General features: G+C 34.3%; 11 non-coding genes across 11 annotated transcripts; all 11 read left to right on the top strand.

Annotated features, from left to right (window-relative positions):
- Positions 1-6,794: 6,794 nt before the first annotated feature.
- On the top strand, positions 6,795-6,868 carry Trnat-agu (transfer RNA threonine (anticodon AGU)). The gene has a single exon. It is a non-coding gene; the product is annotated as a tRNA-Thr (tRNA).
- An 897-nt stretch (positions 6,869-7,765) lies between these two features.
- Trnat-agu (transfer RNA threonine (anticodon AGU)) lies at positions 7,766-7,839 on the top strand. Its single transcript has one exon. It is a non-coding gene; the product is annotated as a tRNA-Thr (tRNA).
- Positions 7,840-8,737: 898 nt separating this feature from the next.
- Trnat-agu (transfer RNA threonine (anticodon AGU)) lies at positions 8,738-8,811 on the top strand. The gene has a single exon. It is a non-coding gene; the product is annotated as a tRNA-Thr (tRNA).
- An 898-nt stretch (positions 8,812-9,709) lies between these two features.
- Positions 9,710-9,783, top strand: Trnat-agu (transfer RNA threonine (anticodon AGU)). Its single transcript has one exon. It is a non-coding gene; the product is annotated as a tRNA-Thr (tRNA).
- An 898-nt stretch (positions 9,784-10,681) lies between these two features.
- On the top strand, positions 10,682-10,755 carry Trnat-agu (transfer RNA threonine (anticodon AGU)). Its single transcript has one exon. It is a non-coding gene; the product is annotated as a tRNA-Thr (tRNA).
- Positions 10,756-11,653: 898 nt separating this feature from the next.
- Positions 11,654-11,727, top strand: Trnat-agu (transfer RNA threonine (anticodon AGU)). The gene has a single exon. It is a non-coding gene; the product is annotated as a tRNA-Thr (tRNA).
- Positions 11,728-12,621: 894 nt separating this feature from the next.
- Trnat-agu (transfer RNA threonine (anticodon AGU)) lies at positions 12,622-12,695 on the top strand. Its single transcript has one exon. It is a non-coding gene; the product is annotated as a tRNA-Thr (tRNA).
- Positions 12,696-13,593: 898 nt separating this feature from the next.
- Positions 13,594-13,667, top strand: Trnat-agu (transfer RNA threonine (anticodon AGU)). The gene has a single exon. It is a non-coding gene; the product is annotated as a tRNA-Thr (tRNA).
- An 894-nt stretch (positions 13,668-14,561) lies between these two features.
- Trnat-agu (transfer RNA threonine (anticodon AGU)) lies at positions 14,562-14,635 on the top strand. The gene has a single exon. It is a non-coding gene; the product is annotated as a tRNA-Thr (tRNA).
- Positions 14,636-15,533: 898 nt separating this feature from the next.
- Positions 15,534-15,607, top strand: Trnat-agu (transfer RNA threonine (anticodon AGU)). The gene has a single exon. It is a non-coding gene; the product is annotated as a tRNA-Thr (tRNA).
- A 900-nt stretch (positions 15,608-16,507) lies between these two features.
- Positions 16,508-16,581, top strand: Trnat-agu (transfer RNA threonine (anticodon AGU)). Its single transcript has one exon. It is a non-coding gene; the product is annotated as a tRNA-Thr (tRNA).
- The last annotated feature ends 814 nt before the right edge of the window (positions 16,582-17,395 follow it).

Here is a 17,395-nt window from a genome sequence, read left to right as displayed (position 1 = left end):
TCAGTATTTCAATTTTGATCTGAAACGTACATTTCGCGAGTCATTTCGATATGAACACCTCTTAAAAGTCTGAACAATGAATTATCAGGTCATCTTCTGTCTATATGTCAATTTCAGACGGAGCCATTGCGACGAATTCAGTAGCATTGAAGCAATTTGCTTGCAGTCAGTTCTGTCTATCACCAGGAAACGAATTTAAGTCTTAAACGATCGTTTTTATATTAACTTCGTTGTGAAGGTCTGACCAATAAACTATTAAATCATGACAGATAGAAAACAGACAGACAGAAAATTTTACGAGTCACAGACAAGTTCGGCACCTACGCAATATGCACTATAAAGCCAACAAAATCTACATCAGAAGCATCAGTGAACGCGTCTTTTCCACAAACATCTAACTTAATAACGGCAACAGTAGTATACCTCTGTTAAAAAGTCATAAATCGTTTGAGAGAAAACAGAGCTTTAACCTAAAACCGAGGAAAACACGTCAACTATAAGAAGGAAACAACGAAACAACAGAAACACTGAAGTACAACAAATCAACGCCAGCATACATATAAACGGTCTATTTGATAACAACTGTCATATTTCTGACTTTGTACAGGACATTTGAAGACATTTGAATCTTGTTTTATGGCTAGCTACACCTACCGCCTATATATGAATGTTTAATAATATCGCTAAAATAACAACACTACGTAACCGGAATACAGCACAAACTAACGCTAGAAACTCAGTAGAGATGAACGCATAGATAAATAATATTAAAGTATATTTCAACATGTAAACCGTAGAATAACAACGAACATCTTCCTTTAACAACTTCACAGCACACCAAAACAGTGACATATTTTTGTGACTTATATATAATCTTGAAATTCTTTGAAACGAGATCCATAAATTTATTTTCTCAATACTAGTCCAAAAAATCATCTTGACCATGAAAGTCATAAACATGCTATTCAAAAATTAATGTTCTGACGACGTCATAACTATTTTGGACTTACACAATACTATATCCACGAAAAAGGGAAACAAACTCGACCACACTGACAAACGAGACACATGTGAAATGCACCAAAAAAACAGAATTCAAACGACAAACGATAAGATATAACACAATATCTAACCGAACCCACTAAAGAAACATAACTAAATACAATGTACATGAATGTTGGATATATAAATACCGAGACACATCGCTTAGCACAAAAAGTCATATCCGGTAATAGGTCACGGTTTGTTCTTAGCAGACCGACGACATTTGTGTTGAACCACAATCTAAGATGTTGTTAAAATGTCGTTAGTCAGGAAAGACACAGACACATCGTATAAAGCTGATTCGTCACTTTTTCATTTAATTGGTGTACTGAATTCAACCAGAACCTGAGTCCTAAACAGCTAGATTGATGAGCAATAAATAACCACCAACTTGCTTGGTACAGCTTTCTAGTTCTGAGCCTGATCCAGCTATTCAGCTATCCAATATAGCTAGCATTGAGATTATCTCACCCATTATACCAGCAACATATGTTGGTATGTACAACATTTCATCCTTACTGATACAGTTAAGCATTTAAACAATGGCATAAAGTAGATTTTTTTAAAGTTCACTTGAAACTATAAGTTACGTGTTCAAATTCAAATCAAACTATTTCATGTATTTTGCTTTTATTACTAAACATTCTTTTTCATGTCAGTAACTGCTAATAGTTCTTTATTAATTTATGTATCATTGTGATTTTGCTTAGTTTCTTGTGTTATCTATTCTTACATCGGACTCTGATTTTTTTTAAACTGCGTTTTACTGTGCATATAGTTATTTGTTTGTTTTCTACATTATCTAGAGTTATCATTGTGTCTGTCCCAAGTCAGGAGCCTCTGGCCTTTGTTAGTCTGGTATGACTTTTAATTTTAGTTCATTTGTATGTTATGAAATTTAGTATGACGTCCATTTGCACTGAAGTTATACACATTTATGTTTAGGAGCCAGATGAAGCCCGCTTTCGGTTACAAAATTTTATTGCTATGTTGAAGACCCATTGGTGACCTTCGGTTGTTTTATTCTCTTTCATTTGTCTTTGGTCAGGTTGGTGTGACTTTGACACTTTGTTTAAGAAAATCAAATACAGACTGACTAGATCTTCGAGATAAATTGCTTTTTTCAGCCAATCCTATAAATTTTTCTAACTTTTCTAACACTGGAGTTTACAGTATTTAACCACTACATTAAAACTTTGGTACACATATGATCTTCACTTGTTAGTTTTATATACACTCTGATGGTCATGTCTAAACAAACTCCCCATTTCAAATAATCTCTTTCCACTGAACCATCTTCATACTTGAATTCAAAATGTATTTTTTTTAATTCGCAAGGGATTAATCACACACATATTATCATCCACTTATGAAGTCCAAACCTTTTCTATCAATTTTATTAATTCAAACGTAAAGAAAATATCGGTTATCCCTGGCTGATTAATTATTATTCAAAACCACATCATTTCATGGCAGTAATTTAAATCAGACAAATATAAAATATTTGTACTTCTCTCTTTATCATCCTAGTTGTGTATTTATGGTTTCAATTTGCCTACAGATGGAATTAAATTGCCGTCAATGCGTCTATTGATAAGCTCATGCTTGAGCAAACAAACACTTTCATCGTTGTTAATACCTTCTGAAGACTTGTCAGTTATGTAATTTTAATTCATTTGATATCTTTCATGCTGCATAAACCTGAACAAAAGGTACTAAATTCGATAAAACAGTAATTAACTTTAGTTTCTTATTTTCAAATTCAAATTGCCAGTGACCGTGGTTGAAACAGGTATGACATTTTCCATATCACAGGTTGGCTTTCTCACAAGCATGGTTTCCACTAGAAAATGTTACAGTTAATGATTTCTCTGCTTTGCGTTTGATATATTCACTTATATGTGCACATATTATCTTCCTGTCATCCGAATTGTCAGAAATATTGATTGATTGTTGGTGTTTTAGCGCAACATTTGTGCCGGCCTGTTTTTATTGTCGATGGAAGCCAGAATGCCTGTAGAAAACCACCGACCTTCGATAGGAAAACTGACAATCTTTGTCAATTAAGATTGGAGTTTGTTAGAAAGAAGATTGCTCTGTATTTGTGTATTATAAACCACCTCATTACAAACCAAGCTGCATTCGGCTCTTCTTTTTGTTAACTTTGGTAACATTACTCCTAACGTTTCTATGTATTGACACATCCTTCGCTTTCAAATGTTTAAGTTTGATCGTTTCTGAAGAAGATAAATCCAGAAAAGAACGCTTCGCACGCACACAGTTTATTAAGCATTATTTATATTTGAAGCAATAACATACACTGCGCAATAAAATAATGATAAATTTAGTTATGATGCTTTATTCCTTAATTGCTCTTCGAAAGAAGAAATTATGAATTTGACATTAAAATCAAAATCAATCGTTATTCGTCTTAAACTAAGAACGATAATGTTATAAAAATCTTGCGTCACTAAGAATTCCATTTAGAGCTTTATTTATTGTAATATAAAAAATACAGTGGCGAGTAAATGGTGAAGAAAGTTATCTTTTAACTTATTAAACCCAATCACATAATTTTATTATGGGAATCGTTATCGGAAAAAGGGGGCCTCTTCTTGAATTGTCTCGAAGCATTTGACAACATGTCACAGCGACAAACACGGTTTCATAATGAAATAGTGTCATGTTACCCGGGGACAATATCTTATTTGGACATACTTTTATCTTACAGTTGCGTCAGTCTTGCTTTTGATGATTATTATTATTGGCGATGTTCCAAACAAAGAAAAGAAAGACTCGAGTATGGTGACAAGTACATCAATTGGAATATATCTGTGGTCATCAGTGTCAAAAATTAAAAACAATTATGACAGACGATAATCAATGAACATCACTGAACTTGGAACGGGTAAGTGAAAAGATCTTAGCGTCTTATGGTTTCCTTTATTTAAGACCGTGTTGAACAGCAAAACATTGTAACCTACTGTATAAATCATTTTATAAGGGTTGGGTTCATTGGTTAGACAAACAACACATTCTACCAATCTAAGAGATCTTTCAGTTACGACAAGCCCATATGTTAATTCCCAGATTAAGATATTTATCAGTTATTTACTTTTTGTGTGACTCAAAGTTCATTGCATTTGTTCTTATTTTAGACAATTTTAAGTTTTAAAGATTATGCCCCAAGAACATCAACCAGAAATAAATTCTGGGAATGCGCATATAATGATTTAAAAAAAATCACATTCTTAAGTATGACTTTGAATAATCAAACAGCTACATAAAAAATGATATTTAACAATTGCTCAAATTAAGATATGTGAGCCTAAGCAAAACATTAATGTAATCAAATTGATGATTTCCCTGTATAAATGTGTGGCCACCACATAATATTACAGGCTTGTAATGGTACATTGTAAGTCAAAATACAAAATTTAATTACTACATATCAATATACCACAAAACTTTTAACCATGGCAAATCAAGTGTCCCCTGTCCTCAGTTCCATTGACAGTTTTAATGAGACATGTTGTAATAACAATAAGAAGTCTTTTCGAATACCAGCTTGATAATGAGACTGTTAGATGACGATTTTTTTTTTATCATCGAAGGTATTAGTTTATAAAAAAACGAATTTATTGTAATTTATCGGTGCTTAGTTATCTTGAACAGCATATTTGAATACAAATTTCAAACGCATTAAATCAACTACAATACAAACATTCTTAGCTCTACATGTATTTTACAAAAAAAATGTAATTTAGAATAGTTGAAATGCTGTTAATTTTAAATGTGTGAAAGAAAGAATTTAGAAATTCTTTTTTCATTTGTCTTTCATGCATGTCTCTGTACATAATATACGACGCGTAACAGTTTTTAAGTAGTTGTTCTCATATATGCATTCGATACTGTGCATCTATTAGTTTTTTTGGTGGGGTTCGTGTTGTTTATTCTTTAGTTTTCTATGTTGTGTCGTGTGTGCTGTTGTTTGTTTGTCTTTTTCATTTTTACCCATGGCGTTGTCAGTTTGTTTTAGATTTATGAGTTTGACTGTCCCTTTGGTATCTTTCGTCCCTCTTTTATGGATATATTTTAAACTCAATTTATGACAATCTATAGAGCAGAGAATTATTTTGTATCAATCTAAAATGTAGATTTAAATATTATTTTAAATTCAAACGACATCGAAAAGTGTCTTCAGAACTTATATATGATGTCCGAAAAAAGACGTCAAAGTGAAGTATTTATATCTTCTACACAAATAAGAAACAGAACAAAAGTAAAAACAAAAAAACTCCGAAGAAAATTCTTAACGGAGAGTCCCTAAGCAAATGGCAAAATCAAAAGCTCAAATACAACAACTGCATCGATAACATCTGTTCGAATGTTATATTCCTGTCTTGGTACACACATTTTCTTATGGAAATAATGGTGATTATTTTTGGTTTTAAAGCTAGCGAAACCTCTCACTTGTATGACGGTTCCATAAAATTCCAGTATTCGATTGAATTTCGATATTTATTATGTTTATAATAGCTAAAAGCGTTTTTGAAAAAAGGGCTTTCTACCTTCATAAGCATGTAAATGGGTGGGTCACATATGTCGTTTCCCTTATTTTCAGATTAATATATCTATATATATATTTGTGATTTTGTATCTTTTCTCGGAGGGAACATGAAAGAATGTCTTTTATTGTTCTGTTGACCTTTTATTTAAATTTCTTAAGTGAAAAAACCTGTGTTGAAAGAGTGATTAATGAAGGTAGGAAAAAAACAAAATCTGTCGTTATATCTAAACTTTATCTAGATGACAATGATATCAATATCAAATAGTTAATTTTTTTTTGACAAATGCTTAAGATTTGTTTAAGAATAAAATTGTATATTCAATGCAGACAAAACAATTTTAAATGCTGACCGGTGGGATGATTTTTTTTTTTTATTATTGTACACCACTTTCATAATAGAGTTACATGCAGTAATGGCAAATTGTGGTTTTCAGTCAAACTGTCAGATAACAGGACAACAAGAAACCAGTCCGGTACCCACGAATGTAGTCCCTTACTAACTATTACAGTAATGTTGTGTGACATCATACTCAGATAAAAATGCTCTCTTCAATATTCAAAGTTGTTTAACAGCATCAATTAAACTATCTTATACATGACACTGTTCGAATATGTTCGTAAAATGGTGGAAGATTATCTGAGTAAATAAACAAAACCGTCTTATTCATACTCAAAGGGTATCAATCTCTAAATCACAGTAGGCTCATTTTTTTCAAATTCAATTCGAACTGCGGTCCTCGGTATTCCCTGTCTGGCCGTCAACCGACTGAGCTATGGCGACAGAATAGTTTCAGACATCAGAATTGTATACTTATATCTAGCCGTAACATTCGACCGTCAAAAGACATGCAAGTGCTTCGTTTTGGTTATTTAGCTTCATGACAAATTGCAGGTAATTGGAAATTCTTTATTGTAAATTCATCAATCAATATACATATATATATATATATTCCGAGAGACAGAAATAGTAAATATGATGAAATAACACAATAGGAAGAAAAATCGATGTATCAACCGTTTCGTCTCATTCTTAGGTAAAATGAAGCAGAAGCAACTGCATAATGTCTAGAATGCAATTGTTTCTCTGTCTATTAGTGTGCACCTGTATATGCTTGCCCATAGATCACGGAAGAGTAAGTCTAGATATAAATATTGAATATTTCAAATCATTTATCATGGAGCCTTCATAGCTCAGTTGGTTAGAGCGCCAGTCTAGTAAACTGGAGGTCGAGAGTTCGACTCTCTCTGAAGGCTACTTTTTTTGCTGTCATTTTCTGTTAGTTAGCCTCATATACACTTACTCTTAATTCATCCCCCTATTCCTGACAACATTGAGAACTTTAATAAAGTACATCTCGATTAGTTACACTGGTTTGTAAACCTACAAAGCAATCATTTGAATGGTTAAAACACTATTCATTGGAACTGCTTTATTTGAAAATAAAATTGTTGAATAACGGATAACAAGAAGTCGAACATGAATAATGTCTACCGAAGGTTCGGCTCGGGGATACTAAAGGTGAACAAAGTTATATCGCCTGAGGTTGTTGTCACTTGAAAATCTACGGGCAAATTCAGAAATGTGAATTTAACGTTTGATCTTGCTTATAGCACAGGTCAAAAACATTTGAGTTCAATGAGAAAAATATTGCTCTCAAATTCAAAAACCCATTGTGAGATTCGAACTGCGGTCCTCGGTATTCCCTGTCTGGCCGTCAACCGACTGAGCTATGGCGACAGAATAGTTTCAGACATCAGAATTGTATACTTATATCTAGCCGTAACATTCGACCGTCAAAAGACATGCAAGTGCTTCGTTTTGGTTATTTAGCTTCATGACAAATTGCAGGTAATTGGAAATTCTTTATTGTAAATTCATCAATCAATATACATATATATATATATATATATCCGAGAGACAGAAATAGTAAATATGATGAAATAACACAATAGGAAGAAAAATCGATGTATCAACATTAAATCGACCGTTTCGTCTCATTCTTAGGTAAAATGAAGCAGAAGCAACTGCATAATGTCTAGAATGCAATTGTTTCTCTGTCTATTAGTGTGCACCTGTATATGCTTGCCCATAGATCACGGAAGAGTAAGTCTAGATATAAATATTGAATATTTCAAATCATTTATCATGGAGCCTTCATAGCTCAGTTGGTTAGAGCGCCAGTCTAGTAAACTGGAGGTCGAGAGTTCGACTCTCTCTGAAGGCTACTTTTTTTGCTGTCATTTTCTGTTAGTTAGCCTCATATACACTTACTCTTAATTCATCCCCCTATTCCTGACAACATTGAGAACTTTAATAAAGTACATCTCGATTAGTTACACTGGTTTGTAAACCTACAAAGCAATCATTTGAATGGTTAAAACACTATTCATTGGAACTGCTTTATTTGAAAATAAAATTGTTGAATAACGGATAACAAGAAGTCGAACATGAATAATGTCTACCGAAGGTTCGGCTCGGGGATACTAAAGGTGAACAAAGTTATATCGCCTGAGGTTGTTGTCACTTGAAAATCTACGGGCAAATTCAGAAATGTGAATTTAACGTTTGATCTTGCTTATAGCACAGGTCAAAAACATTTGAGTTCAATGAGAAAAATATTGCTCTCAAATTCAAAAACCCATTGTGAGATTCGAACTGCGGTCCTCGGTATTCCCTGTCTGGCCGTCAACCGACTGAGCTATGGCGACAGAATAGTTTCAGACATCAGAATTGTATACTTATATCTAGCCGTAACATTCGACCGTCAAAAGACATGCAAGTGCTTCGTTTTGGTTATTTAGCTTCATGACAAATTGCAGGTAATTGGAAATTCTTTATTGTAAATTCATCAATCAATATACATATATATATATATATATATTCCGAGAGACAGAAATAGTAAATATGATGAAATAACACAATAGGAAGAAAAATCGATGTATCAACATTAAATCGACCGTTTCGTCTCATTCTTAGGTAAAATGAAGCAGAAGCAACTGCATAATGTCTAGAATGCAATTGTTTCTCTGTCTATTAGTGTGCACCTGTATATGCTTGCCCATAGATCACGGAAGAGTAAGTCTAGATATAAATATTGAATATTTCAAATCATTTATCATGGAGCCTTCATAGCTCAGTTGGTTAGAGCGCCAGTCTAGTAAACTGGAGGTCGAGAGTTCGACTCTCTCTGAAGGCTACTTTTTTTGCTGTCATTTTCTGTTAGTTAGCCTCATATACACTTACTCTTAATTCATCCCCCTATTCCTGACAACATTGAGAACTTTAATAAAGTACATCTCGATTAGTTACACTGGTTTGTAAACCTACAAAGCAATCATTTGAATGGTTAAAACACTATTCATTGGAACTGCTTTATTTGAAAATAAAATTGTTGAATAACGGATAACAAGAAGTCGAACATGAATAATGTCTACCGAAGGTTCGGCTCGGGGATACTAAAGGTGAACAAAGTTATATCGCCTGAGGTTGTTGTCACTTGAAAATCTACGGGCAAATTCAGAAATGTGAATTTAACGTTTGATCTTGCTTATAGCACAGGTCAAAAACATTTGAGTTCAATGAGAAAAATATTGCTCTCAAATTCAAAAACCCATTGTGAGATTCGAACTGCGGTCCTCGGTATTCCCTGTCTGGCCGTCAACCGACTGAGCTATGGCGACAGAATAGTTTCAGACATCAGAATTGTATACTTATATCTAGCCGTAACATTCGACCGTCAAAAGACATGCAAGTGCTTCGTTTTGGTTATTTAGCTTCATGACAAATTGCAGGTAATTGGAAATTCTTTATTGTAAATTCATCAATCAATATACATATATATATATATATATATTCCGAGAGACAGAAATAGTAAATATGATGAAATAACACAATAGGAAGAAAAATCGATGTATCAACATTAAATCGACCGTTTCGTCTCATTCTTAGGTAAAATGAAGCAGAAGCAACTGCATAATGTCTAGAATGCAATTGTTTCTCTGTCTATTAGTGTGCACCTGTATATGCTTGCCCATAGATCACGGAAGAGTAAGTCTAGATATAAATATTGAATATTTCAAATCATTTATCATGGAGCCTTCATAGCTCAGTTGGTTAGAGCGCCAGTCTAGTAAACTGGAGGTCGAGAGTTCGACTCTCTCTGAAGGCTACTTTTTTTGCTGTCATTTTCTGTTAGTTAGCCTCATATACACTTACTCTTAATTCATCCCCCTATTCCTGACAACATTGAGAACTTTAATAAAGTACATCTCGATTAGTTACACTGGTTTGTAAACCTACAAAGCAATCATTTGAATGGTTAAAACACTATTCATTGGAACTGCTTTATTTGAAAATAAAATTGTTGAATAACGGATAACAAGAAGTCGAACATGAATAATGTCTACCGAAGGTTCGGCTCGGGGATACTAAAGGTGAACAAAGTTATATCGCCTGAGGTTGTTGTCACTTGAAAATCTACGGGCAAATTCAGAAATGTGAATTTAACGTTTGATCTTGCTTATAGCACAGGTCAAAAACATTTGAGTTCAATGAGAAAAATATTGCTCTCAAATTCAAAAACCCATTGTGAGATTCGAACTGCGGTCCTCGGTATTCCCTGTCTGGCCGTCAACCGACTGAGCTATGGCGACAGAATAGTTTCAGACATCAGAATTGTATACTTATATCTAGCCGTAACATTCGACCGTCAAAAGACATGCAAGTGCTTCGTTTTGGTTATTTAGCTTCATGACAAATTGCAGGTAATTGGAAATTCTTTATTGTAAATTCATCAATCAATATACATATATATATATATATATATTCCGAGAGACAGAAATAGTAAATATGATGAAATAACACAATAGGAAGAAAAATCGATGTATCAACATTAAATCGACCGTTTCGTCTCATTCTTAGGTAAAATGAAGCAGAAGCAACTGCATAATGTCTAGAATGCAATTGTTTCTCTGTCTATTAGTGTGCACCTGTATATGCTTGCCCATAGATCACGGAAGAGTAAGTCTAGATATAAATATTGAATATTTCAAATCATTTATCATGGAGCCTTCATAGCTCAGTTGGTTAGAGCGCCAGTCTAGTAAACTGGAGGTCGAGAGTTCGACTCTCTCTGAAGGCTACTTTTTTTGCTGTCATTTTCTGTTAGTTAGCCTCATATACACTTACTCTTAATTCATCCCCCTATTCCTGACAACATTGAGAACTTTAATAAAGTACATCTCGATTAGTTACACTGGTTTGTAAACCTACAAAGCAATCATTTGAATGGTTAAAACACTATTCATTGGAACTGCTTTATTTGAAAATAAAATTGTTGAATAACGGATAACAAGAAGTCGAACATGAATAATGTCTACCGAAGGTTCGGCTCGGGGATACTAAAGGTGAACAAAGTTATATCGCCTGAGGTTGTTGTCACTTGAAAATCTACGGGCAAATTCAGAAATGTGAATTTAACGTTTGATCTTGCTTATAGCACAGGTCAAAAACATTTGAGTTCAATGAGAAAAATATTGCTCTCAAATTCAAAAACCCATTGTGAGATTCGAACTGCGGTCCTCGGTATTCCCTGTCTGGCCGTCAACCGACTGAGCTATGGCGACAGAATAGTTTCAGACATCAGAATTGTATACTTATATCTAGCCGTAACATTCGACCGTCAAAAGACATGCAAGTGCTTCGTTTTGGTTATTTAGCTTCATGACAAATTGCAGGTAATTGGAAATTCTTTATTGTAAATTCATCAATCAATATACATATATATATATATATATATTCCGAGAGACAGAAATAGTAAATATGATGAAATAACACAATAGGAAGAAAAATCGATGTATCAACATTAAATCGACCGTTTCGTCTCATTCTTAGGTAAAATGAAGCAGAAGCAACTGCATAATGTCTAGAATGCAATTGTTTCTCTGTCTATTAGTGTGCACCTGTATATGCTTGCCCATAGATCACGGAAGAGTAAGTCTAGATATAAATATTGAATATTTCAAATCATTTATCATGGAGCCTTCATAGCTCAGTTGGTTAGAGCGCCAGTCTAGTAAACTGGAGGTCGAGAGTTCGACTCTCTCTGAAGGCTACTTTTTTTGCTGTCATTTTCTGTTAGTTAGCCTCATATACACTTACTCTTAATTCATCCCCCTATTCCTGACAACATTGAGAACTTTAATAAAGTACATCTCGATTAGTTACACTGGTTTGTAAACCTACAAAGCAATCATTTGAATGGTTAAAACACTATTCATTGGAACTGCTTTATTTGAAAATAAAATTGTTGAATAACGGATAACAAGAAGTCGAACATGAATAATGTCTACCGAAGGTTCGGCTCGGGGATACTAAAGGTGAACAAAGTTATATCGCCTGAGGTTGTTGTCACTTGAAAATCTACGGGCAAATTCAGAAATGTGAATTTAACGTTTGATCTTGCTTATAGCACAGGTCAAAAACATTTGAGTTCAATGAGAAAAATATTGCTCTCAAATTCAAAAACCCATTGTGAGATTCGAACTGCGGTCCTCGGTATTCCCTGTCTGGCCGTCAACCGACTGAGCTATGGCGACAGAATAGTTTCAGACATCAGAATTGTATACTTATATCTAGCCGTAACATTCGACCGTCAAAAGACATGCAAGTGCTTCGTTTTGGTTATTTAGCTTCATGACAAATTGCAGGTAATTGGAAATTCTTTATTGTAAATTCATCAATCAATATACATATATATATATATATTCCGAGAGACAGAAATAGTAAATATGATGAAATAACACAATAGGAAGAAAAATCGATGTATCAACATTAAATCGACCGTTTCGTCTCATTCTTAGGTAAAATGAAGCAGAAGCAACTGCATAATGTCTAGAATGCAATTGTTTCTCTGTCTATTAGTGTGCACCTGTATATGCTTGCCCATAGATCACGGAAGAGTAAGTCTAGATATAAATATTGAATATTTCAAATCATTTATCATGGAGCCTTCATAGCTCAGTTGGTTAGAGCGCCAGTCTAGTAAACTGGAGGTCGAGAGTTCGACTCTCTCTGAAGGCTACTTTTTTTGCTGTCATTTTCTGTTAGTTAGCCTCATATACACTTACTCTTAATTCATCCCCCTATTCCTGACAACATTGAGAACTTTAATAAAGTACATCTCGATTAGTTACACTGGTTTGTAAACCTACAAAGCAATCATTTGAATGGTTAAAACACTATTCATTGGAACTGCTTTATTTGAAAATAAAATTGTTGAATAACGGATAACAAGAAGTCGAACATGAATAATGTCTACCGAAGGTTCGGCTCGGGGATACTAAAGGTGAACAAAGTTATATCGCCTGAGGTTGTTGTCACTTGAAAATCTACGGGCAAATTCAGAAATGTGAATTTAACGTTTGATCTTGCTTATAGCACAGGTCAAAAACATTTGAGTTCAATGAGAAAAATATTGCTCTCAAATTCAAAAACCCATTGTGAGATTCGAACTGCGGTCCTCGGTATTCCCTGTCTGGCCGTCAACCGACTGAGCTATGGCGACAGAATAGTTTCAGACATCAGAATTGTATACTTATATCTAGCCGTAACATTCGACCGTCAAAAGACATGCAAGTGCTTCGTTTTGGTTATTTAGCTTCATGACAAATTGCAGGTAATTGGAAATTCTTTATTGTAAATTCATCAATCAATATACATATATATATATATATATATTCCGAGAGACAGAAATAGTAAATATGATGAAATAACACAATAGGAAGAAAAATCGATGTATCAACATTAAATCGACCGTTTCGTCTCATTCTTAGGTAAAATGAAGCAGAAGCAACTGCATAATGTCTAGAATGCAATTGTTTCTCTGTCTATTAGTGTGCACCTGTATATGCTTGCCCATAGATCACGGAAGAGTAAGTCTAGATATAAATATTGAATATTTCAAATCATTTATCATGGAGCCTTCATAGCTCAGTTGGTTAGAGCGCCAGTCTAGTAAACTGGAGGTCGAGAGTTCGACTCTCTCTGAAGGCTACTTTTTTTGCTGTCATTTTCTGTTAGTTAGCCTCATATACACTTACTCTTAATTCATCCCCCTATTCCTGACAACATTGAGAACTTTAATAAAGTACATCTCGATTAGTTACACTGGTTTGTAAACCTACAAAGCAATCATTTGAATGGTTAAAACACTATTCATTGGAACTGCTTTATTTGAAAATAAAATTGTTGAATAACGGATAACAAGAAGTCGAACATGAATAATGTCTACCGAAGGTTCGGCTCGGGGATACTAAAGGTGAACAAAGTTATATCGCCTGAGGTTGTTGTCACTTGAAAATCTACGGGCAAATTCAGAAATGTGAATTTAACGTTTGATCTTGCTTATAGCACAGGTCAAAAACATTTGAGTTCAATGAGAAAAATATTGCTCTCAAATTCAAAAACCCATTGTGAGATTCGAACTGCGGTCCTCGGTATTCCCTGTCTGGCCGTCAACCGACTGAGCTATGGCGACAGAATAGTTTCAGACATCAGAATTGTATACTTATATCTAGCCGTAACATTCGACCGTCAAAAGACATGCAAGTGCTTCGTTTTGGTTATTTAGCTTCATGACAAATTGCAGGTAATTGGAAATTCTTTATTGTAAATTCATCAATCAATATACATATATATATATATATTCCGAGAGACAGAAATAGTAAATATGATGAAATAACACAATAGGAAGAAAAATCGATGTATCAACATTAAATCGACCGTTTCGTCTCATTCTTAGGTAAAATGAAGCAGAAGCAACTGCATAATGTCTAGAATGCAATTGTTTCTCTGTCTATTAGTGTGCACCTGTATATGCTTGCCCATAGATCACGGAAGAGTAAGTCTAGATATAAATATTGAATATTTCAAATCATTTATCATGGAGCCTTCATAGCTCAGTTGGTTAGAGCGCCAGTCTAGTAAACTGGAGGTCGAGAGTTCGACTCTCTCTGAAGGCTACTTTTTTTGCTGTCATTTTCTGTTAGTTAGCCTCATATACACTTACTCTTAATTCATCCCCCTATTCCTGACAACATTGAGAACTTTAATAAAGTACATCTCGATTAGTTACACTGGTTTGTAAACCTACAAAGCAATCATTTGAATGGTTAAAACACTATTCATTGGAACTGCTTTATTTGAAAATAAAATTGTTGAATAACGGATAACAAGAAGTCGAACATGAATAATGTCTACCGAAGGTTCGGCTCGGGGATACTAAAGGTGAACAAAGTTATATCGCCTGAGGTTGTTGTCACTTGAAAATCTACGGGCAAATTCAGAAATGTGAATTTAACGTTTGATCTTGCTTATAGCACAGGTCAAAAACATTTGAGTTCAATGAGAAAAATATTGCTCTCAAATTCAAAAACCCATTGTGAGATTCGAACTGCGGTCCTCGGTATTCCCTGTCTGGCCGTCAACCGACTGAGCTATGGCGACAGAATAGTTTCAGACATCAGAATTGTATACTTATATCTAGCCGTAACATTCGACCGTCAAAAGACATGCAAGTGCTTCGTTTTGGTTATTTAGCTTCATGACAAATTGCAGGTAATTGGAAATTCTTTATTGTAAATTCATCAATCAATATACATATATATATATATATATATTCCGAGAGACAGAAATAGTAAATATGATGAAATAACACAATAGGAAGAAAAATCGATGTATCAACATTAAATCGACCGTTTCGTCTCATTCTTAGGTAAAATGAAGCAGAAGCAACTGCATAATGTCTAGAATGCAATTGTTTCTCTGTCTATTAGTGTGCACCTGTATATGCTTGCCCATAGATCACGGAAGAGTAAGTCTAGATATAAATATTGAATATTTCAAATCATTTATCATGGAGCCTTCATAGCTCAGTTGGTTAGAGCGCCAGTCTAGTAAACTGGAGGTCGAGAGTTCGACTCTCTCTGAAGGCTACTTTTTTTGCTGTCATTTTCTGTTAGTTAGCCTCATATACACTTACTCTTAATTCATCCCCCTATTCCTGACAACATTGAGAACTTTAATAAAGTACATCTCGATTAGTTACACTGGTTTGTAAACCTACAAAGCAATCATTTGAATGGTTAAAACACTATTCATTGGAACTGCTTTATTTGAAAATAAAATTGTTGAATAACGGATAACAAGAAGTCGAACATGAATAATGTCTACCGAAGGTTCGGCTCGGGGATACTAAAGGTGAACAAAGTTATATCGCCTGAGGTTGTTGTCACTTGAAAATCTACGGGCAAATTCAGAAATGTGAATTTAACGTTTGATCTTGCTTATAGCACAGGTCAAAAACATTTGAGTTCAATGAGAAAAATATTGCTCTCAAATTCAAAAACCCATTGTGAGATTCGAACTGCGGTCCTCGGTATTCCCTGTCTGGCCGTCAACCGACTGAGCTATGGCGACAGAATAGTTTCAGACATCAGAATTGTATACTTATATCTAGCCGTAACATTCGACCGTCAAAAGACATGCAAGTGCTTCGTTTTGGTTATTTAGCTTCATGACAAATTGCAGGTAATTGGAAATTCTTTATTGTAAATTCATCAATCAATATACATATATATATATATATATATTCCGAGAGACAGAAATAGTAAATATGAGATGAAATAACACAATAGGAAGAAAAATCGATGTATCAACATTAAATCGACCGTTTCGTCTCATTCTTAGGTAAAATGAAGCAGAAGCAACTGCATAATGTCTAGAATGCAATTGTTTCTCTGTCTATTAGTGTGCACCTGTATATGCTTGCCCATAGATCACGGAAGAGTAAGTCTAGATATAAATATTGAATATTTCAAATCATTTATCATGGAGCCTTCATAGCTCAGTTGGTTAGAGCGCCAGTCTAGTAAACTGGAGGTCGAGAGTTCGACTCTCTCTGAAGGCTACTTTTTTTGCTGTCATTTTCTGTTAGTTAGCCTCATATACACTTACTCTTAATTCATCCCCCTATTCCTGACAACATTGAGAACTTTAATAAAGTACATCTCGATTAGTTACACTGGTTTGTAAACCTACAAAGCAATCATTTGAATGGTTAAAACACTATTCATTGGAACTGCTTTATTTGAAAATAAAATTGTTGAATAACGGATAACAAGAAGTCGAACATGAATAATGTCTACCGAAGGTTCGGCTCGGGGATACTAAAGGTGAACAAAGTTATATCGCCTGAGGTTGTTGTCACTTGAAAATCTACGGGCAAATTCAGAAATGTGAATTTAACGTTTGATCTTGCTTATAGCACAGGTCAAAAACATTTGAGTTCAATGAGAAAAATATTGCTCTCAAATTCAAAAACCCATTGTGAGATTCGAACTGCGGTCCTCGGTATTCCCTGTCTGGCCGTCAACCGACTGAGCTATGGCGACAGAATAGTTTCAGACATCAGAATTGTATACTTATATCTAGCCGTAACATTCGACCGTCAAAAGACATGCAAGTGCTTCGTTTTGGTTATTTAGCTTCATGACAAATTGCAGGTAATTGGAAATTCTTTATTGTAAATTCATCAATCAATATACATATATATATATATATATTCCGAGAGACAGAAATAGTAAATATGATGAAATAACACAATAGGAAGAAAAATCGATGTATCAACATTAAATCGACCGTTTCGTCTCATTCTTAGGTAAAATGAAGCAGAAGCAACTGCATAATGTCTAGAATGCAATTGTTTCTCTGTCTATTAGTGT

The sequence above is a fragment of the Mytilus galloprovincialis genome, chromosome 6 (genome assembly GCF_965363235.1).
Source record: "Mytilus galloprovincialis chromosome 6, xbMytGall1.hap1.1, whole genome shotgun sequence".
Taxonomy (NCBI): Eukaryota; Metazoa; Mollusca; class Bivalvia; order Mytilida; family Mytilidae; genus Mytilus; species Mytilus galloprovincialis.
Note: the sequence above shows the minus strand (reverse complement) of the source record. Positions and strands in the feature narration are given on the sequence as shown.